Source organism: Staurois parvus, unplaced genomic scaffold (genome assembly GCF_062004578.1).
Source record: "Staurois parvus isolate SC_StPar_1 unplaced genomic scaffold, SC_StPar_1.0 ptg000059l, whole genome shotgun sequence".
Lineage (NCBI taxonomy): Eukaryota > Metazoa > Chordata > Amphibia > Anura > Ranidae > Staurois > Staurois parvus.
In genome coordinates this window covers 174476-197547 of record NW_028317855.1, presented here as the reverse complement: position 1 = coordinate 197547, position 23072 = coordinate 174476, and the positions used below count along the sequence as shown (strand labels likewise).

At 38.9% G+C, this 23072-nt stretch overlaps 1 protein-coding gene and 1 pseudogene across 4 annotated transcripts in view; one reads left to right on the top strand and one right to left on the bottom strand.

The window, feature by feature from the left end:
• The window catches only part of ARID4B (AT-rich interaction domain 4B), an 851761-nt gene that overhangs the window by 670898 nt on the left and 157791 nt on the right, over positions 1-23072 (bottom strand). The gene's annotated exons all lie outside the window — the stretch shown is intronic.
• Positions 4418-22290, top strand: LOC149469765 (uncharacterized; annotated as a pseudogene).

Below are 23072 nucleotides of genomic sequence, written 5' to 3'. Positions count from 1 at the left end.
ATATTTGTGGAAAAAAAAAACAAGACCTGGTATAAGGGTGGATTTTAGATATAAACTGGCAACTCGGTGGACTCAAGTGTTGAAAATCTTTACTGGCTCTACAGGTACTTGTGTGGCCAATAAAGATTTTCAACGTTTGAGTCCACAGAGTTGCCGGCTTATAATTAAGGGACTGCACATCGCAGTCATGAGCAGCGGTTTTCAGACTTAGATAGCATCACCAACAATAGAGCTTGAGTATTGATAATAATTGATGCTTCCAGCTGTTAAAGATGCATAGTATATACAACACTCCAAATAATAGTGTCTATTAAAGTATACATTAAATACATAAATGAAGAAACGTGTACATATACACACATATATATCCATAAATACCCCAACTCAGTGAAAAAAAAAATAGGATCAATGTGCATATACATGAACAAATTCAGTGCACCGCACACACAACACTCAGATGAAAAAACGATCACACTCGTGGCAAAGATACATTGATGACATCCTATTTTGGTCTGGCCCCCTGGAACATTTGAAGGAATTTGCTTAGATGTTGAACAACTCCTTTATTTATCCTCTACTGTCCCATTTGATGCACAGATTACCTCTTTTTTGGATTTGATGATTTACAAGAAAGTAGACAATAGCATTGCAACCAGATTATTCCGCAAACCTACTGTTAGTAATGCAATTTTACATTCACAGAGTGCGCACCCATGCCATTTAATTAAAGGTATCCTGGTGGGGCAATATTCTAGAGGGCATACAGAGGGCAAAAGCCATCCCCCAAAATTTTCTACTTTTTCAAGGTGAGAAAGACACCTCATTGAATAGGACCAGATTTGTTACCATGTTTAGTAGTCAATCTGATAAGATAGGGGAAATGGCCCTAACTTCTGGTTCTGGAGCCGTGTAAGGATTGAGTGATCTGTACTGGCTCTCGCTGCCCCTATCAAATCTGCAACTAAAAGCAGTGCCACCGCTCCGGTTCCCTGTGTGGAACGCAGTATCCCCAGAGCCTGGATGGACCACTCAGCTCCCCGGTGGGAAGTTAACTCCGAAAATGGGCAGGACACCCAAGATGGCCAAGGCTCTGGGTCTCTGCTGCCCATGTGGGGTAGAGCATGCACACCTTGTGCCACCCGCCACCCCCCCCCCCCCCCAGTATCACTAGTTAAAACCAAGGCCTTATTACAACATTACCATAAAGCTCAGGGACTTTCCGTGTAAAGGCCACAAGTTATGACTGTTTGCAGACTACTGGGTGGAAGTCTCCAGACAGCGCAAATCCTTCGCTCCCACCTGCTCACTACTATACCAACACAATCTGAAATTTTCCCTGGAGTAGCCTGCCATTCTTCACCTGCAATCTCCTCAAGGTAACCAGCTATCTTTTTCCATCTCCTACTGAAGTGCAATAATACGTGGACTCTACTACCTGGAGATATGGCTTCCACTAATCTAATGGGTGATACACCTTCCATCCCAGCCTTTTCAACCTCGGAAACTTTCAGGAATCACAGCAGCCCTTCAAAAACTCATCCCAAGCGTGGGCGGCATGCCTCTCTTTCTCTAACTGGTCAGGTATTCGTTGACTGTTACAGGACGTTTGTTCTCAATCCCCCTTACAATGTACCATATTTTGACCTCGCGTTATCTTACTCAGCCAATAGTTGCATTCCCCTCTCCACAGGCTTCCAAGCCAGAGAGTTCTATTAACATTTTGTGCTTTGTATGGTCTTTTTGTTATCTGGAAACTCTAGCTTTTTTGCCTAGATACAGATGGGGTGTTTGGTGTGAACTTTTTTTTCTTCTCAAATCATTTATGCTGGCATATCACTGGTATGGGACAACAAAATGCCCATTTGATGGGGGCTTGAAAGCTAGAATCTCCTGTGTGTGTTTGTTTCCCACATGGAAAAAAGTGAAGTCAATAGATATACAAGGTCGATGTTTTATGGTTTATCCTCCTAGGATCCACTACTTTAGGATCTCTCATACTCTGGGTACTAGGGACACTCCTATCCAACTTAATTATCCACTTTACCACCTGGATAAGGGTGAGTTGACACTTCCAGTTTAAGGGGAAATTCACAAATTTGTCCCTTTTTCCTCCTCTTATCTAGGGGGGGGGGGGGGTCCTTTTGACTAGCCTATGTCCACCAGGTTTCCATTATGCAGGTTCATCTCGTGGAACATTAAGGATCTCCATTCATGGAACAAGCAAATGAAAATGCTGCATCACTTCACACCTACAAGTAGATGTAGCCCTTCTTCAGGAGACCCACTTGACTGACAAATTTCACCTTTGGAAGCTCTGGGTGGGTGAGGTTTTTGGCTCCTCAGCAGTAGGGTATAAAGCGGGAGTGGTCAATCTTTTTCGCAAACGCCTGTCAGTGGACAGGGAGGGCTGAAAACTAACGATCCATTTAACAATCGCGTCATAGGACTGACTTTACCAGCATTTACACGGTGAACTCCCCAGGACCTGCACTTCTTCATGATCTCTCTTCATGGGTGTTACGTTCCTCTGAAATCCCACACATTAGGTGGAGACTAATAGTGCAATAAACGTCTGCGAGGACAAATCATCTCCGTGCCCAACACGCAGACCTTCTTTCTCTCCTAACAAGTCGTCTACTACCCTACTGGCTAACACCATGTTCCTCTTACACATGGTTGGCATTTGCCATCTGACACATCCAACAGAGACTTCGCTTTCTATTCAATACTGCATGACACTCTGACACATATAGACTATCTCTTTTGCTTATCCTTTTTAGTGCCAGCAGTACAGGACCTTGAAATTTTAGAAATAGCCGTCTCGGATCACAGTCCCATCGCGGTCACCTTGGACAACTTCAAGCCTCGTAGCACGCCTTCTCTGTGGTGATTCCCATCCTAACAGATAACGAAGACTTTCATCATTCAATCTACACTGCACAGAACTATTTTGTTCATACTAATAACGAGCATACCTCCGACCACAATTTGTTTTGGGAAGCGGGTAAGGTTGTCCTACAAGGAAAAATCATCTCGTACACAATCCAATTTAAACAACATTCTTTAAATCAATTTTGTCAAGCTGGTGATGCTCTCTGTCCTAGCCCTAGCGGATCTACTACTAAACCACTCTCCAGAGACTATACAAGCTTGGCTAGCCACAAAATGTAGCTTTGGCCCATAGGCAGACCAAAGGGAGAGGATTAAGGCATCCTAGTACTCTCTGAAATCAAATAAATTTGGCAATAAGACCAGTAAAATGCTTAAACTCTGCTGAGGGCCTTATGAACCCACCCATATAATGGCATTGAGGGACACTAAAGGGGCCCTTACAACTTCACAACCATAAATAACCTGGCAGGGGTGTGGAAATTTTTGTTATGTGCTTGGGAGTAACTTTCATTTTTTACAATCTAAAAAAAAACAACTTTTTTTTTCATCACAAAAGGGAACAAAGTCCCTTATGTGATGATTTTTGGTGACAGCACTGCCACCCAAATGCTTCCACCTGACAAGTGAGCCCTGCTGCTTGCCTGCCTGCAGCAGGGCTAAAGGTTGGCAAAAACTACCTGCTCGGCGCCCAGAACTACATGTCCTGGGCATCGGGCAATACAAATTCAACCTCCCTGCTGATGGAATTTTATCAAAAACTGTATTCTGAGGAGCCCACAGACTTATAAAAGGCAAATTCTCTCCTGGTCTCCCTCAATCTGCCTGCATTATCAGACTCTCAGATAGACATGCTAAATGCCCCTATCTCAAATGCCAAAATCCTCTTTACAATTAAACATTTATCAAACAAGACACCTGGCCCCAACAGGTACTCGATGGAATTCTATAAGCTGACCCAAGACTATAGACCTCATATACTGCTATATGTTTTTACAAGGCATCTGGGAGGGAGGACCCTATCTTCCCACGGGTTCAATGACATATATAAAACTACTGGCAGAAAAGGGAAAAGACCAGACTCTCCCTGGCTCTTATCGCCCAATATCCCTCATCAATGATAATGCTAAATGCTGGCAGTTAGGCAGTTCTTCATATCTGCAGGACACAGCCATTCTCTCCCTCAATGCAGAAAAAGTCTTTGACAACATTAGTTTTCAATGGTTATTTCTGGTAATGAGGAAGTTTGGGTTCATGGGACAAATAGTGAATTTCATACAGTCCATGTATTCCGCCACAGGGAGTTACTTCAGGAACTATCTCACCCGTTATCCATCTGACGAAGGGGACGTGTCAGGGATGCCTTCTCTCCCAATTACTCAACTTGGCTATAGAACCTTTGTATTGGTTGCTCAATAACCATCCACTTCTTACAAGCATTTAGACCGGGGATACTAAGATACGCACAGCGTTTTTCTCGGATGACATTTTAATCTTCTCCTTGGCGGTATCCACGGACCTTCCCACCATGTGGGATCTTTACTCTACCTTTCGACAGTGCTTGGGTCTACGCATTAACTTCACCAAGAGTGAGTTCCTCCCACCACACCCAACATGCTATAGAATCTGGACCCAATCTTCACCACTGCAAGTGGCCACTTTTTTTTCCTCCACAATCCTGTTGATGTAGTAGATGTATTTTTGCTGTGTTGGCGCTGTAGGATTTATATACAGTAGACAAGGGTTTGAGTAGATATTCATTTTGCAGCATAGTTTCTATGTCTGAGGGGGCAAAGGTGACTGGGGTCCTCCAAAACTGTGATTGATATGCATGTCTGTAGGAACCTAAAGAAATGTGTATTTGGCAGGCGGTGTATAGCTTTCAACTCATCAACTCATGGCTGTAGTGTTTTGTTCTGTTTTTGTTCTCTTTGGTTGGTCTAGGTGGCTGGTTTGTGCTGAGGAACTGGTGGCTCTGGCTTCCCACTTCTAATTTCCAGTGGCTTGAGTGCAGCTCTTCGTGCATGATTTCGGCTTCTGGTGGGGGTGTGCTGATGGCGGGTAACATCACATCCAGCAAGGCTTTCCAGGCGGCCCTTCCCATGACAAGAGGGAACTTCCTGCCAGTATACTGGGCATTGGACGGTGTGGCATGGCAAGGTGTGAGAGACCGGGGTGTGGCCAGCCCCTTTATAAGAGTCAGGATCTGAGAGATAGACGCTTGGGCGCCATTTTGGTATATGTGAGATTTTTGTCAGGAAAAATGCTGGTAGGCAGGAATGCTTGTTTGTGAAGAGTTTGTACTTGAAATTGGCTGGCCTCGTTTGGAGGTTCTGGATAAGTGCAAATATGAGATGTAGCTATCTGTTGGGAGTATTCAAATATTTGATGGCTTATTTGGACAGTTTCCATTATTAAGTTTTATAAGTCTTGATATAATTAGACATCCCTGCATTTGTGTGTAGGTGTTATAACTGTTCCATCTTAACCTCTTAGTGACTAAGGTTAAAAAAAATGTTAATACCTTAACACAATTTTTGAACTTTGACATGCGTTTGTGAAACCGTACATACAGTATCATAACTACTTTGTGAAATTCAGGTGGATTACACCTTATTTTTTTCAGTACAAATTTGACTTTCTTTTGGTGTTAAATACTAATGGATATCTTCTGATTTTTCTTTTATTATCAAAAGAAAACTGTCCCAAAGTAGTGAAGAAAAAAATAATTTTTTAAAAATGTAACTGTATATTTCCTGCTACTACCATAACCTACTGCCAAAGAACAACCCAAAATAAATGTTCCTGCTGACAATTGCAGCGATACCACATTTCTCTATACAATTGTTGCTTGTACCCGTAGTACAGTTAAACAATAATGTGCATTTTGCGCTTTTTTTTTTATAAACAATCTAAAACATACTGACACTGGCAATAACTAATATTGATACCAACTTAAAAAATGCTTAAAAAAAAATCCTGGTCAAAAAATACTGACCATGACCTTTGACCCTTACTTGATCCAAACACTAACCCTGGCACTGACCTATCTAAAGCCTTGATCTATGTTTTCATTATTTATTTATGCACACATTTGTTTGTTTACAGCATCCCCCTGCAAGGAGAGAGAGATACAATGCATCTCTCTTTATTCAGAAAGAAATTAAACACAGGAGTGAGCTACACAGTGACTCATCACTGTGATAGCCAATCCGAGGCTATCACAGAGATCAGATGACCTGAACCCGGGAGTCCCGATCTGGGGCTCCCAGTGAGAGTCCGGTCTCTGTGCTGAGAGCGCTGTGTGGCACACTCCCAGCACAAAAACAGATATGCAAGTATGCGGCCCCACAAGAAAAAAGGCCAGTTCGGTGAGGCAGCATATGCATACGGTTGGTGGGAAAGAGTTAAGATATAAGTGAGAGTGTGTATGCCCAGACAGTGGGGTTACTTAGGTCATTATGTGGATATTAATGACTGAATTTTTAATTGAGATTTTATTTATAGATTCTGTATAGGACGTCTTCGCATGTAACATTTGGACTGTTAATTTTATTTATTGTCTGCTCCAGGAGTATGTGATTTTTGTCATATAGGTAAAAGCTGTGACTTGGTCAGGCCTTTGTCACTATGTTGTCCCCCCTGAATTTGTAATCCTCTTTCCTCCTATATGGCAATATGGGGAGACATGGTATAAGTGTGATTTTGGTATGTGTTTTGTTTTCTCCTCCTGAAACACAATGGTAGGTTTTTATTTAATATGTTTTTTGGTTTGCAATGCCCCTTTTTGGCTATTGCGACTTAATGAATATATTGTAATGTTTATCTATTATAGATTGTACATTATTTGCCATATCTTGAGGTCATATTTGCAAGTCGATCCTGATAAAGCAAGACATATGTGAAACACACCAGTCCATTAATTGATATGCTGTATATTTTACCCTGGAACCTCATGATGATACAGTTTAGCATGTATTTTAAAGCATTAATAAAGCTGCATATCATTTTATCTAATGGTTTTTGTGTTGGCACATTTAAAAAATTCCCATGTTCCAGCCATTGTGCAGGTTGACTGGAAATTCCTGACATTGTATGTGTGTAATGGTAGGGGATGGAGCCTTCATTTATTACACAGAGAGTATCTATTTTTCTTAGGAAATAAATAGGCTATCCCCTCTTTAGTCCATAATGAATGCTGTGCCAGACTCATCCACCTTACCAATCGTTCAGTTTCTGCTACCCCTCTATGCCAATCCCTCCACTGGCTTCTGCTCACCAAATTAAATTTAAAATACTAAAAACTCACAATGCCATCCAAAACTTTGCCCAGCCACATCATTAATTTAGTGTCAAAATACCAACCACATCGTTCTTTGTGCCTTCCTGTTCTCTAGCTCCCTTAAAAAGCATACAAAAGACCGCGCTAACATTTTTTTTTTGTAAAATTCTATTTGAGAAATTTTTCAGAAAAAACATACAAATTAATAACAAAAAACAAGCTATGGCAACGCCAACAAGCCAGGTAGTCATCCAATTACACAACAAAACTAGTAAATACAAAATACAAATAAGAGGAGAAACATGCTCGTGTCGTACAGGGAGCATCAGTATACATATACATTCAGGAGAGATAAGACACCCCCCTACACAAAAACACATACATCCTAGAGGTTACAAAGAAACCCTCTCCACACCATTTCGATAAAGGCATTGTTGTCACATAGTCCAGGAACAGGAATTCACTGGCCAACAAGACAGTTAAGCAATGTACATGAAAAATCCAATATAATTATTATGTGAACCAAAGTACAGCACTCCTCAATCTGCCACTGAAAGAGGGGAAGAAACCCAGCCACCCAAGACTTTATCAAATTTACAGGGTACCCCTCTATTAGCATAAGTTGCCTTATATAATGGGAGGTGTAACGTAACAGACATGTGAGATTTGAGTGGATAAAAATTTGAACAGTGGAAATATGTAATCATAGCCATAGCAGGTTTGAGTAGATTAGATGTAGATCAGGCCTTTTCATTACAAATGTGTATTCAGGAACAGATACTCGGACATTCCAGCCATTTTCATTAAGGATGTGTATTGAGTCCCTTGGCATTAGGGAAATGACAAGACATTACAGACAGTGGTCATCAATTGGTCTGGGATACAGATATGTATTTATACACAATTACTCAATAGACATTACAGACAGTAGTCATCAATTAGCATTAATTAGTCTGAAAGCCAGGCTTCTGGGATGTGACACCTTTGTGTTAATAAGATTGTCACATTCTAGGAAAACCGGTTTGCAGCTAATGGCAGAAGACAGGGCAGCTTCCTGTTGTATAATGTACATCGATACATCAAAGAAGTATGTTTAATCTCTCATAAAAGCTAAAATATTAGTTGCAGAGAGCTGAACATGCTTCCTTTTTGCAGGGCATTCTGTGCACTACATTTACATATAAAAATCATATTCGTGGCTTGGGGAGGAAGCCAGGAAAATGCAGGAAATGGTTAGGTGGCGCTGGATCGCGACAGTCGAATAGTGTTTGGTATTGCCGCGATCGGGCTGATGCACTGGTGTCGGAAATCTAATCCCCAACTTGGTGTTCAGGCCAGTCTTGGCCCAATTGAACTTGGGCACAATACCCCCTGTGGGCAGATCAGGACCACCCCCCCATTGTCAATTGGCCGAAGACTAATGTACCGCCCATGTCCATATCCCAATAAATTGAGTACACGGGCATCGAAACATTGGTGATTCGTACGGAGCTGGTTCAATTGACCAACGGATTGCAGGGTAAAATGTTATTCTTTTTATTCCCTTTTATTTTATAGTAACTAGTCATTTGTGTGTCTTCTTATATCTTTTGTATTTTCTGTAACTTTTATATTTTGTACATATTTTATGCACTGCCCACTTCGGGAAATTAAATCTTTATTAGTGAACTTCTGTGTACTTAAGCAAGTGCTCATATCTTCGGAGAGATTGGATTGGAGAGATTAGATTGGAAAGATTAAAATGGATTAGATTGTATTGTAGTTTAGTGCCTTTAAACGCTCGGTTAAGCTCATTGCCAATCTGTATGCAATTGTTCTGCGTGTGGGCAGATTGCGTGCAGATTGTAAAAGGTAACAGATCAGCCAGACGGAGATCTGTGTGTGTGGGGTGTCTCAACAGACCATTCTGCGGATAAACTGTTGGGTGGTGGCAGACTACCTTTTGTGGTGTGTCTGGTACAGGGGGTGTGTGGACAGTGGAAATGTGATTAACCACGGGGTTCAAGCTAGGATAGCTGGAGGGACTCTAGAAGGGTGTGTAATTACTAAGCTGGTCCTCAACTTTAATCAGTGCATCAGATTGTGTATAAGATTTGTATCTGCCAGTGTGTGGTCGACCCGCTGGATTGGAGTGGAGTCTCCATCTGGTGGTGGCCAAAGGTAGTGCGGGATTGTAAGTGTGTCACGGCTGATCTTATATACGGTTTTAGATATTCAAGTTAAGTCCCCTTTATTCCCTCATTACTCCCCTGTCACGGCCGCACGTGCATGTCTCGGTTAGTCGCTGTGGGCGTGACATGTGGGGGACACGTGACAGGGTTATCCTTGACAGGAGGGTTTTATTTATAGCAGCTTTCCAAGCTGCAACAGTTAGAACCTTGGGTTTGTTCCAGGACAGTACAATGAGTTTATGTGCATAATAGAAAAGGAGAGTGAGAAAAGTATAAATGGCCTTAGTGGGGGCCAAGTCATCCACCAAACTCAGGAGACAATGTCACACAGATTAAGGGGTATGCTAGTGACCGACTGGACACACTGAATTACTCCCGAACAGTATCGCTGTATGGCAGGGCAGTCAAAGAAAATGTGCATAAAATTGGCCCCAGAGACTAAGCAACACCAGAAGGAGGATGAGTCATTACCAAATATTTTAGCTAGCCCTAGCAGGAGTCAGATAAATACGGTGAACAAATTTATAATAGATAAGCTGATCCCAAGAAGAAATGAGCCTGACAAAGGGAGCATCCTAAATATCCTCCCAATCTTCTGTATCAAGATCGGAAACCACTGCCTCCCAGCTAGCCACAGATTTAGTGAGTAAGCTATGAGTGGAAGGAAACAGGGATTTATATACAGTAGACAAGGGTTTGAGTAGATCGTCATCAAACAGCATAGTTTCTATGTCTGAGGGGGCAAAGGCAACAGGGGGCCCTCCCAAACTGTGATTGATATATAGCAGAACTATAGGGGAAAGAGGGGGAGAGACGATGTAACAGACACAACAAAAAAAAAATGGAGAATCTAGCAGGTAAAGGTATCTTTAATTTAAGCAATAGTGTATTTACCAAGGAAGCATTCAATTTATTGGATAAGGGCCTAAAATATGCCCCAGCTACTAAATGCAATAAATTTCAAGCATACATAGATGTGCATAAATTTGCCAGACAACTATCATTAAAAAGATACTTTATGAATAACCCTCTCTCTTCAAGCACCACTGCTAGCCAGTTTGTTCATTCTAATCTCTGTAATGCGTCCACCTATAACCCCCCACCGCAGTCACATTCCTGTATTAATCTTTTCAAGGAAAAGGTCCTGAAGGAATTAGCAACCATCCCTATCAAACAACCTTATTACAGCGCTGGTACCAATAAAGCCATGAGGTCCCTTTTAGAGAAAAAAGACCTAGTTATCAGGCCTGCCGATAAGGGAGGAGGGGTGGACATATTAAACAAAAGTGATTATGTCTCTGAAGTATGCAACATTTTAAGTGATAAAACCACTTACTCTCTCCTCCCTAAAGATCCCCTTCCAGTTTTTAAACGTGCCTTGAAAAAAATTATCAAAGTGGGTTTTGATAAGTTTTTAAATAAGAAAGACAAAGCCTTTTTATGTCCAGTGGCACCGAAATTACCCACGTTTTACATCTTACCAAAGATTCATAAAGACCCATTGAATCTGCCAGGCAGACCTATTGTAAGCGGGATAGGGTCTCTATGTTGCAAAATCGGCGAATACATTGATTATTACCTTAAGCCACTCATTACGCAAACACCTTCCTATCTTCAGGACACGAAACAAGTCCTGAACATAATTAAGGATGTCAATATTACATCAGACACTTATTTGGTTACAGCAGACGTAGCATCCTTGTATACCAATATTAGTCATAAGGATGGTATGGAAGAAGCAGACTTCTTCCTCACGCACTACAGCACTTTACCCATGGCACAAAAGGAATTCATTTTAAACTTACTGGAATTTGCAATGCAAAAGAATTATTTTTGGTTTAATAAAGAATATTATTTACAAATTAAGGGGGTGGCCATGGGGGCCAAGTTTGCTCCTAGTTTGGCCAATCTTTTTATAGCTTATTGGGAGGAAGACCTGATTTATGTGAGGGAGTGGCCGGAATTATTGCTATACAAAAAGGTATCGATGATATTCTCCTATTATGGAATGGGGATGAGCAGTCTGTTTTATTTCTTTGGAAATTTGAACAATAATAACCTCAATATTAATCTGACTTATACCTTCAGTAAAATAGAGATCAACTTTTTAGATCTTACCTTGATGAACTCTAAAGGAAAAATCACTACAAAATCCTTTTTCAAACAAACAGATAGGAATAGCTATATTACTATGGATAGCTGCTACCATCCATTGTGGCTAGCTAATATTCTGAAAGGCCAGTTTACTAGGATCCGTAGAAATTGCACGAATATTAATGACTACCACTCACAAGCCAGGATTCTAAAAAACAGATTTATGGATAAAGGATATAGTGAAGTTACTCTTGACAGTACTCTTAATGATGTGGCAGGTTTGGACAGGGACCAAATGTTAATGGATACAATAAAAACAACATCTTGTGTCTGCCCATTCATCACAACATATTCTATACAACACAGAACGGTGAGTGGTATTATTAAAAAGAATTGGGAAATTCTCAAAACAGACCCAGTACTTACAAATATCTTATTTTCCATAAGGCGATGGCCATTAGACACCGTCTGGCGCCTAACATTGTGGATCCACCTAACACCATTTCATTATTTTCCAATTTAAGAGGATTCCATCCTTGTAACAGATGTTTGATTTGCACATGTAACACGTGTAGAAAACGGAAAGTAGTATCCTTTACTTCGAACACTACAGGTAGATCTTATAGAATTAAGAACTTAATTTCCTGCAACAACAGGTACGTGGTCTACATGCTCACATGTCCGTGTAATAAGCAATATGTCGGTAGGACAACAAGGAGACTGAGAGATCGTCTTGGCGAACATGTTTATAACGATAAGCGGGGATTTAAAGAGCATTCCTTATTTAAGCATTTTAGATTTTATCACAACAGAGACCCTACATTGCTTAGTTTTGTAGGGATTGACATAGTGACTCCGCATTGGAGAGGGACCCACAAGAAACGGCGGTCTATCAGTTGGAGACTAAGTGGGTATATGAACTGGGCATGTAATATTAATTTTTAATATCTAAATTTTAAATCGGTCTCTAGTAAGTTCTGAAATATGCCTGGCAGAGAATATACCCTCTTAATTGGATGTGAATGTGAGGTTTTGAAATTGAGTAGTAACAGATGTGAATTATTTGTGTCTGGGTTACATAATTAGGAAAAGCCGAGTCTATGTTTTCTTTAGAATAGCTATGTAATGTATATCTTATTATGATTTCATATAATGAGTCTGAGTTTAATAAATCATGTATTCAGACAGCTATATGTAACATAAGAACTTCAGAGTTCCCTTCTAGAGTGTTCCTGTCAGTCATGTTAATTGGCCTAGCAATTGAATAGAAACATATGTGTTGCTACACTGGGAGGTGACTAGAGGAGTGGTTAAGGAGCCCGCAAATTTGAAACAAAGGATAATGGGAGGATTTAGTTCCTTGTGCATTTTAAGTATGTAAGCCCATTCAAGGAACAGGGTCACTTGCTCACTGCTTACAAAGGACACACACAGACACATTCTTTCACACACTCTTACATAAAGAAGGAGCACATGGCATGCTTGAACAAAGGGACAGCACATGGTCAATTCTTAAGAGCACATGTCTAGGCCAGGATCCTTTCTAAGCTACACAAAAGGGACTACATTTCTTCTTATATCCAAGGAACAAACTACGAATATTCTTTATTTTTATTTTATTTTAAGCTACATATCTTTTTGTGTTTGAATTTGCTACATTTATATTGACTTTGTATCTTTTGGTGTGTGATCAAATAAAGTCACACTGCTTTTTCCTAACTGGCTCAAAAAAGGATTTCTTCCCACAACCATCTACAAGTACAGGAATACTAACAGAGTTTTTTCACGACTCTTAAATTCCAACATTATTGGCGAGTGCCAGCCATTTTCAATTTTTTCCGAGTTTTTTGCCTTTGTCCTTGATTAAGATGAACTATTTATTGATTGATTAAGCTTCGGAAAGATTGCAGAACCTAGAACAGAAAAAACGTTGGTTGTGGAGATCTGAGGATCCAAGTGGAGACAAGATGAGTTCCTAAGCCAGGACAAAACAGAAAACTTGCTAAATTCGGTGAGTAGCAAAAATGGAATTTATTGATTCATTAGCTAATGAAAGTAAGTTGGAATTTCAAGGTTTAGCTAGCCATTCTTCTGATACTGGTTTGTGGAAATCTATGTATGATCTATGTATGCAGGCTAATGTTGATATTGATAGATTTAGATTTTCGTTTAATAAGATGAAAAGAAAATTACGTAACATTATGAAGCTAGTTCGAGTTTTCAATTCTATGGTGTTTGAATTGCCTGAAAAAAATGTGGTTTGTGTTGTTAAGACAGAGGGCGAAAATGTCTTACAGAGTACAAAAATGCATGATACTATTGAGTCCAATTGTACAAATTGTGAAACTTTTTGTAACTATATTGAACATCTTGAGCAAGAAATTGAATCTCAAAATGTTGCAATATTAAGAAAAACGCAAATAGCTGTGGTGTCTAAAAAAAAGCAATCAGATAATGCTCAAGCCTCATATATTCCAGATTCACCCAGAGGTACACATGAGGAAAGCAGTGAGGCTAAAGTACAGAGACAGAAATTACTTACTAGGGTGTCCAAGCTTAAAGTACAGATTCAGGATCAGTTAATGAAAATATTTTAGGATATACCAGCATATGATATGATAGTAAATTCATTCCATAATTCAGATGTTTTTGAGAATTTTTACGACAGGTTCCAATTAACTCATGAGCAAAGAAATCATATTTTTGGATTATGGATCCCAAGTTTTATGGCTTGCAGGTTAATCAAAACTCCATATATTGATGAAGATGATATTGAAAATACATAGCAATGCAACTGAACGATTGCGGCAGTTACTGTTATTCACTACTGGAGAGGAGACACCTAGTTTGGAAATTTTAGACTCCTTAAGAGCTACTATTAATGATGATCCTTTTGATTTTAGAATTCGATTTTCTAAAGCATACAGGATGTGTTGCCTTCACAGGCCAATTGGATTAAAGTTACTTATATGGGACATGTAGTGTACCACTGCCATCTAGTGGCAAACATGTATGGCAGTTCTCCTCTGGATATGTAAGCTCTCAGACAGGAAATGACTCTTGATTTAGGAAGCTCGTCAGCCATTTTAGACTTCTATTAACTGTGGATGCAGTGTGCTTGCTTCTCTCCCAAGGGGCTTGAGACATCATCACCTGTAAGTGCCTTTCTTCTGTGTCATCTGTCATTTATGTTACACTAGTTATTCTATGTATACTGATATGCTGTTATTGTATTGTGTTTCAGTTTCACCTATAAAATAAAGTTGGATTCTTTGGTAGACAACACAAGCAGTGGGCTTCTGTTTGCTGGAGATTCTGACAAGGGTTTAGCTGTCTGTTTAGAGCCACACATAGTCAGTGTTTTGAGAACGAAACACAGGATGATATTTAATTTACAAGAAGAGACCCCTGCTATGGTCAAGGATTTTGTAAAAAAATTTAAGTATCTTGATCCAGCATCTTTGTTGATTGCTAATGGGAAGGATAATTTGGATGATGCAGCTTATGTTATAGACAAAGTAAGAAGGCAATTAAAGCAAAGTAATGTAAGACCAAAGATTGATTTAATTTAGAATAGTTATCCTAGAAATGAAAATCAGAATAAATTCAAGACAGGAAATGCTGCCCCCCGCAGGAATGATGCAAAAGACCACTTAATTGCTACTATTGTACAAAACCAGGGCATTTTAAGTGGCAATGTAGGACATTTTTGAAAGATGAGAAATTTGGGAAAAGAAAATGGACTTATTTCTCCTGAACTGTCTGCTCTACCTCGTTCACAGGAAGTTATGTCATCTTCACCCTACGCTCCTCTGATAAGAGAGCTCAGTGAAATGTCAATTGGTAATGGAGGAAATGTGAACAACGCACATTCATCCAGTACTTCAAGACAGCCACTATTACCTTCACCACGACTGGTGAAGGAAAGGGAGGTTGAGCCTCATTGTCTGGATTATGTAGCTCCAATTTTCTTAGACAAGTGTGGGCGTCCCTATGTAAAAGCCAAAATTAACAGCCAAAATGTCTTTTAGATACCGGAGCTCAGATTAGCGTCACAGGTTTGAAATGACCTATTCCATCAAATGCAGCAGTTTGTACAGTTGTAGGGTTCAATGGGAAAGGTGATGTTCAAGCTAAAAAATGTAAAAATGTGTCTTTTGAAATTCCAGGATGTTTGCAAATGGAAATAGACTTTTGGTTTTGTCAAGGATCAGAGAACATTATTGGTACTGATGTTTTGTCTCAAAGAGGGTGGATACTTGATTTAGCCAATGGCATTGTTTGGCAAGGCCCTGCTAATTGTAAGCCTATGGTAATTGACCCAGCAAATTATTGTGAAGTCGGCAGCATCTGTTTGACAGAAGCAATTGATGCGGACTATAAATGGCCAGATGCAGGAGATAATTTGGAATTGAAACAGTTAGTACAATTACACAAAAAACTTTGGAGTCAAGGTAAAAATGAAGCAGGACTGTTTAAAGATGTTGAAGTGAATATACAAGGCAAAGACCGTCCCCCATTAAAACAATACAAGTTACCGCCAGAATCTGATGAACCTGTATCAGTAATCATAAAAGAACTTTTGGAACAGGGTATCATCAAGAAAGCTAATTCAGTTACAAATAATCCCTTGTGGGTAGTGGCAAAGCGTGATGACCCTAGTGCATACAGATTATTGATAGATCTAAGAATGCTAAACAAATACACTCCAAGTTGTACACCCATTGTGGCGGAAACTCCAGACTTCATGTCACAAATAAATGCCAATGCGAAAGTGTTCTCTGTACTTGACATTGCAAATGGATTTTTTAGTATTAAATTGGCTGAGAGCTGCCAATACAAATTTTCATTTGTCCACAGAAATGTGCAATATTGTCTTAGGCGTCTTCCAAAAGGATATCATTCTTCTAAGTATATATTTCATCAGGCATTAGCAAAAGTTTTGTCTAAATTCTCTAGACCAGATTGTTTAATCCAATATGTAGATAATATCTTGCTTATGACGGATTCTGAGATTGAACACAGGACCCTCTTGGCAGAATTGTTTACACTTCTGCAAGACGAAGGTCTCAAGCTGAATACACGCAAAGTTCAGCTCATGAAAAATGGAGTAAAATTTCTTGGAGTTCTGATTGGTCCAGAAAATAGACAGCCTTTACAAGAACGAATTGAGTCTATTGCGTCACTTCCTGTACCAACAACATTCAAAGCACTGAGACAGTTTCTGGGTTTGGTAAATTTTTCTAGAGATTTTATTGAATCATTTGCAGAAAAAGCCAAACCATTGTATGATTTGCTGAAGTACAATGAGGAAAATGTATTTGGTCCTTGGACAGAAATCCAGCAAAAGGCTTTTGAAATGTTGAAAAATGATTTACATACAGCTCCAGCTTTGGCTACTGTGGATAAGCGAGCACCATTTGCTTTGCAGGTGCATGCTTCAGAAACTGCAGTCTCAGCTGTCTTGATTCAGAAACAGGGAGGAGTTTGGAGAAGTCTTGGATACTTCTCACGTCTTCTTACCCCAGTAGAGAGAGGTTTTGATGATTGTGTCAGACAACTTGTGGGAGTACATTATGCAGTAAAAGCAACAGAGCATATTGTAGGATTCAACAAAATTATTCTACAAACTCCATATAGCACATTGAAGTACCTTTTTGAGAAAAATGTTCCTGGAGTTTCCAACCAAAGATTTTCTCAATGGTTGCTAGCTCTATCACCTAAGAAAATACAGGTTGAACATAATGCCAAGTATATCCTACCTCAGTTGATGGAAAACAACGGGTTAGAACATGAATGTTTATGTGAAGTCCAAGAGACTTCCTCTCCTCTTTTTTGTAGAGGCAGAGAAAATTGATGAACCTGTATTTGTTGATGGTTCGAGATACTGTATGTCTGGTAATTATTACAGTGGATATTCAATTTGGTATCCAGAGCGTAATTATTCCATACAGCACAAATTGCCAGGACATTTTTCAGCTCAAAGGGCAGAACTTGAAGCAGTAAAAACTGTGATTACATTATACAAGGAAGAGAACAGAAGTCCATTAGTGATCTACAGCGACAGTTCATATGTTGTACGTTCCCTGACAGATTATCTACCAATTTGGAAACGTAGAGGTTTTGTAGATGTATCCAATAAAGTCCTAGTGCACAAAGAGACACTTGAATCAATTTTTAAGCTAGCAGAGGAAAATTCTTTTGCCTATGCAATTGTTAAAATTCCATCTCATAGGAAGGACAATGATGAGATGAGTGTAGGCAATAGAACAGCTGACCTCTTAGCAAAAGAAACAGCTTTACACGGAGAACCAGTGATTCCCAGTGATTCAGTCTGAACCAGTCCCAGTTAATGTTGTTGGGAAGACAGACACACAGATTCCCTCCTTTGCAGAAGAACAGAAAAGGGATCCATCTCTTTCTGCTTCTCAGGTTGACCCAAAATTTCCCTTTGTATGTGAATACGGAATTTTGTGTCCTGACTTAAACGGGTTTCTGCGTCCTGTTATACCGCAGCATCTACAGGTAGAATTTAAAAAATACAATCATGAAAGCCTAGGTCACATAGGTAAACAAAGATTGCTTGAAATTCTCAAGGAAAAATTTTACTGGGACAAAATGGAAGAAACAGTAGACAGTGTAGTTCAATCTTGTCTAATCTGTGCTCAAGTGAATCCTCGACCAAAGGGTCAAAAAGCTCCATTACAAAGAATTCCTCCAGCAGATGGACCATGCTCCACATTACAACTAGATTATATAGGACCGTTACCTACAGGTAAAAATGGTACAGATATGCTTTAGTTGTAGTTGATGTTTTCTCAAAATGGATTGAAATTTTGCCTGTTCGCAAAGATGATGCATTAACAACTGCTAAAATGCTAATTAATCATGTTTTTCCAGTCTGGGGTATACCAACAAACCTCAGTAGTGACAGAGGAACCCATTTCACAGGTAAAATTATGCAGGCAATGTGTAAAATCTTAGGTATACAACAGAGATTTCATGTGCCATATCATCCACAATCTGCAGGTATTGTGGAAAGAATGAATAGGACTGTCAAATCAAGAATTGCAAAAATGTTATTGGACAGAGGAAATACTTGGGTTGATGTTGTACCATTGGTTCTGATGAGTGTCAGAAGTACAACATCTTCTGCAACACAGTATTCTCCTTTTGAGTTAATGACAGGAAGAAAAATGCAGCTAGTGATTCCACATAAACCTTTCTTGTCAACGCCGCAAAGAGAGGCAATAGAAAAAACAAAGTGGTTACAGATGTTGCAAGACAATCTGAACACTATTGTACCACATGCAGTTACTCGCATGCAAAAAATGGTTCCTCCACATTCTTCTAAGTTCAAAAAAGGAGGACAAGTAATGATAAATACTTTCAGAAAAACTGGACCATGGCAAAGCAATTGGGAAGGTCCATTTGATATTTTGGATGTTCAAGGAGTAATGGTACAAGTTCAAAGACCTCTAAATTCAGTAACAAATACTCGTAGACAACAAAAAATGTGGGTACACACTGACCAATGTAAATTGTTTATACCGAGATAATGATACTGCATTTCTTTGCAGAAATGGATTTAAAAAATCTGGAAAAGACAAAGAATCGCAGATTCCAGAAAGAAGTAAAAATTATAACAAAAGAACATAAGAAAAATCAAAGCAGTAAAAAGGAAAGACTTCTCATCACAGGATTGATTTTTTTTCCTAGTGACAAGTTAACAAGACTAAAGCCCTACATAAGAAAGACATTACACTTATTAGGAACAAAAGATTTTTTCCTAAGGACAGTGACATTAATACAGCTGAAGACTTGTTAGTATATGTGTGCATAGGCTATGGAAGAACTTGTATGGAATTGTATTTCGTTCATAGTAATGATATTGAAGTAAGAGCTAAAATAGAGTCTAAATCAGAATTTGTTAAAATGCAAGGATCTTATATTATCAATACCAAAACTAGTAACTTTGAATGTAATCTATCAGATATGGGATACTGGTTAATAGTTTTAAAGGGAAATGAGCCTACTATTTGGTCAGGAGATATTACAATAGACATGTTAAATACTGGGAAAATAGGAAGTTCTAAAACAGATATTTGGTATCAATTACAAAGTTATTCACACTTTCTTGATCCTGAACATCTGAATATAAATGGGAATGAAAAAGAGGACATAGTTAAAATATGGGATTTCCAAGTAACAAGAGCTTTGGTTCAAACTAAAGTCAAAGTAATTGTTACTGTGGTAGATTTGATTGTCCCAGAGATAAAAATATCTCCTCAATCTTTAAGACTCGTAAAAGGAAAGGATAATCTGAATTTGATGTGTAATACACAAATACACCTACCTCAAAATTCATTACCAACTTGGAAAAGAAATGGTGAATTCTTGGGAAGTTTTCATCACTATAAAACTGATATTATCCATAAAAGTATTTTTGGTAATTTGAACTGGGATAATGATAAATTTGTGTATCATCAAAACACTATATCTATTAATGACACAGATATATATGAATGCTGCATATCAATAGAAAATTATCCAAAGAAATGTGTAAATACAAATGTAATTGTAATATCCCCTAAAAGAACACAGTGCACGGATAAGAAATTTATTCCAGCTAGTCCTTTCCAAATTAACCATTTCCAAACCAAACTCCTTTTGAGAGAAGGAAAGTTTGTTATTATATTGTGGAACTTCAACATTTCAGAATGGAAAATCTCAACAAGGTTTCCACAATGTCAAGAACATCTGGTTAATATGGAATTAGGTATTGAAAGATGGTTTGGAACTAATATTAAGAATCCTCACAGGAATAAGTGTGGTATAGTTGAAGGTATTTTAGGAGGAGTTGGTACTATTGGAAGTATTACAAATAGTATGGACATTAGTACATTAAAGTCTGATCTCGAGACAGCTGGTTTAGTGTGAAGCAATAGCATTAAAGTACAAAGAAACTTAAATCAGATATTGGAAAATATGGTGATTAAAACAGCCAATATTATGGGTCCATCTATATTACATTTACAAAATATTACTCTTAATTTAATGACAAGTGAACAGCATTCCCATATAGCCAGAGCATGTTTAGAAATTCAGATGGAATATTCCACAAATTTTAAAATAATAGCTCAAGCCTTTCAAAGTGGAATAACTCTTCTAGGTATTGTACAAAATTTACCCAGAGAGTATGTATATGCCATAAACCACACAGATCTGTGGGTAAATAAGTGGATTGGGTGTTATCAGAACATATGTTATAGTTCTTCAAATGATTCCTGTAGCAGGAAAAGAACAAATGTTGGTTCCAATCACTGTCTTGGGATTACCTGTTAGCAACACACAGTTACTATATTATTAACTGCAATATACAGATATTGCATTTAATGATAATTTTGAGTTAGAACAATTAGATCTGTCTTCATGTTTACAATTTCAGTCTAAAGTTATTTGTCTACCTAATCAAGACAAAGGTATATTTCATTCTTGTTACCATAACCATACTCTATGTTCAGCAAGAATAGAAAAGATTAAAACCACTTCTGAGTTAATTTCAATTGTAGATAAAAAGAAAGTTTGTTTCCAAGTTATGTCTAACTCAGAAAGGGTTCAATCTTTCTTCTCTTCTTGTACACATACAGAAAACTTAAGTCGAGGTTTGTTCTGTATAGAAGAAGATATTTTAGCAATAAGTGTTAATGGGATGAGAATGAATTTGACAAACATGCTTATGAAAAATATAAGTGCTCTTCCCATACAGTACAATATATCTCAGGTGGATGAATTCCCTTGGAATTCCCTTGGAGGTTGTCAGGGCAGGGGCCGAGGAATGGACAGGCAGGCCTAACAATGTAATGCCCTGGCTGACGACAACCACCACCCACAGACCGAAGTCCCTCGGGGCGCGGAGTCTAAGTCCCAGGCTGCCCTTCACCAGGGCCCTTGATGGTGGGGATGGACTTGACGCAGCCAGGAACCAGGTCGCGGCCCCCGAGACACCTCAGCTGCGGTAATGGCCGCCGCCAATGGCGTGTAGCTGGTGGAAGAGACAAAAGAGTAGTCAGACAGACCGGGTCAACAACAACAGGACAAAACAGTACAGGACAGCAGACGAGAATCACAGGTCACGAGCCGGGTTCAGCAACAGAGGGTCAGATCAAAGGAGAACGCAAAGAATAGTTGAGTCACAAGCCGAATCAGATACCAGGAGAGTCACGAGAGTCAGAACAGAGTAATAGCAACACAAAGACACAAGACACAAGTGCAAAGAGCATGTGCGGACCACAGGCTTATATGTCATCAGCCACACCCCTCTGGGGGATGGACCTCAGAGACCTGAAGGCATAAAAGGATTCCCACCATGCACAGCAGAAATCCAAGATGGACGCCAGCACATGGAGTAACATAACCTCAGGGAAAAGGTAGGACCATGACAGAGGTTTACTGATAGCATTATCAGATGAACTCCAAAAGGCAGAAATACGATTTAAACATGAAAAAGGGAATTTGCAAGAAATAGAACATGAATGGTCTGAATTTTCAGGTCACTCTTGGTGGTCAAAATTTAAACGTACTGTATCAATGTGGGGAAAAACTTCAGTTGCATCTGCAGCAGGAAATATTTTATTACATCCTGTAATAATTATTTTTATTATATTATGTATTATATTCCAATTATGTTTGATGTGTAAAATGAGAAGTTTCTATAAGCGAATTAGAAGTGAAATTAGGAAAGAAGATTTATTACAAAACATACTTAAGAGAAAAATACTTTCTGGTTTTGCTGACTCAGTTACAAATAATGATACATTTGAAATTACTAAATCAAAACCTGAGTGTATGTGATATAAATGGAGTATGCGTGATATAAATTAAAATATGAATTTTCATATTTCAGAGGGGAATGTAATATTAATTTTTAATATCTAAATTTTAATTCGGTCTCTAGTAAGTTCTGAAATATGCCTGGCAGAGAATATACCCTCTTAATTGGATGTGACTGTGAGGTTTTGAAATTGAGTAGTAACAGATGTGAATTATTTGTGTCTGGGTTACATAATTAGGAAAAAGCCGAGTCTATGTTTTCGTTAGAATAGCTATGTAATGTAGATCTTATTATGATTTCATATAATGAGTCTGAGAGTTTAAATTGTATTCATGAATCATGTATTCAGACAGCTATATGTAACATAAGAACTTCAGAGTTCCCTTCTAGAGTGTTCCTGTCAGTCATGTTAATTGGCCTAGCAATTGAATAGAAACATATGTGTTGCTACACTGGGAGGTGACTAGGGGAGTGGTTAAGGAGCCCGTAAATTTGAAACAAAGGATAATGGGAGGATTTAGTTCCTTGTGCATTTTAAGTATGTAAGCCCATTCAAGGAACAGGGTCACTTGCTCACTGCTTACAAAGGACACTCACACACACAGACACATTCTTTCACACACTCTTACATAAAGAAGGAGCACATGGCATGCTTGAACAAAGGGACAGCACATGGTCAATTCTTAAGAGCACATGTCTAGGCCAGGATCCTTTCTAAGCTACACAAAGGGACTACATTTCTTCTTATATCCAAGGAACAAACTACGAATATTCTTTATTTTTATTTTATTTTAAGCTACAT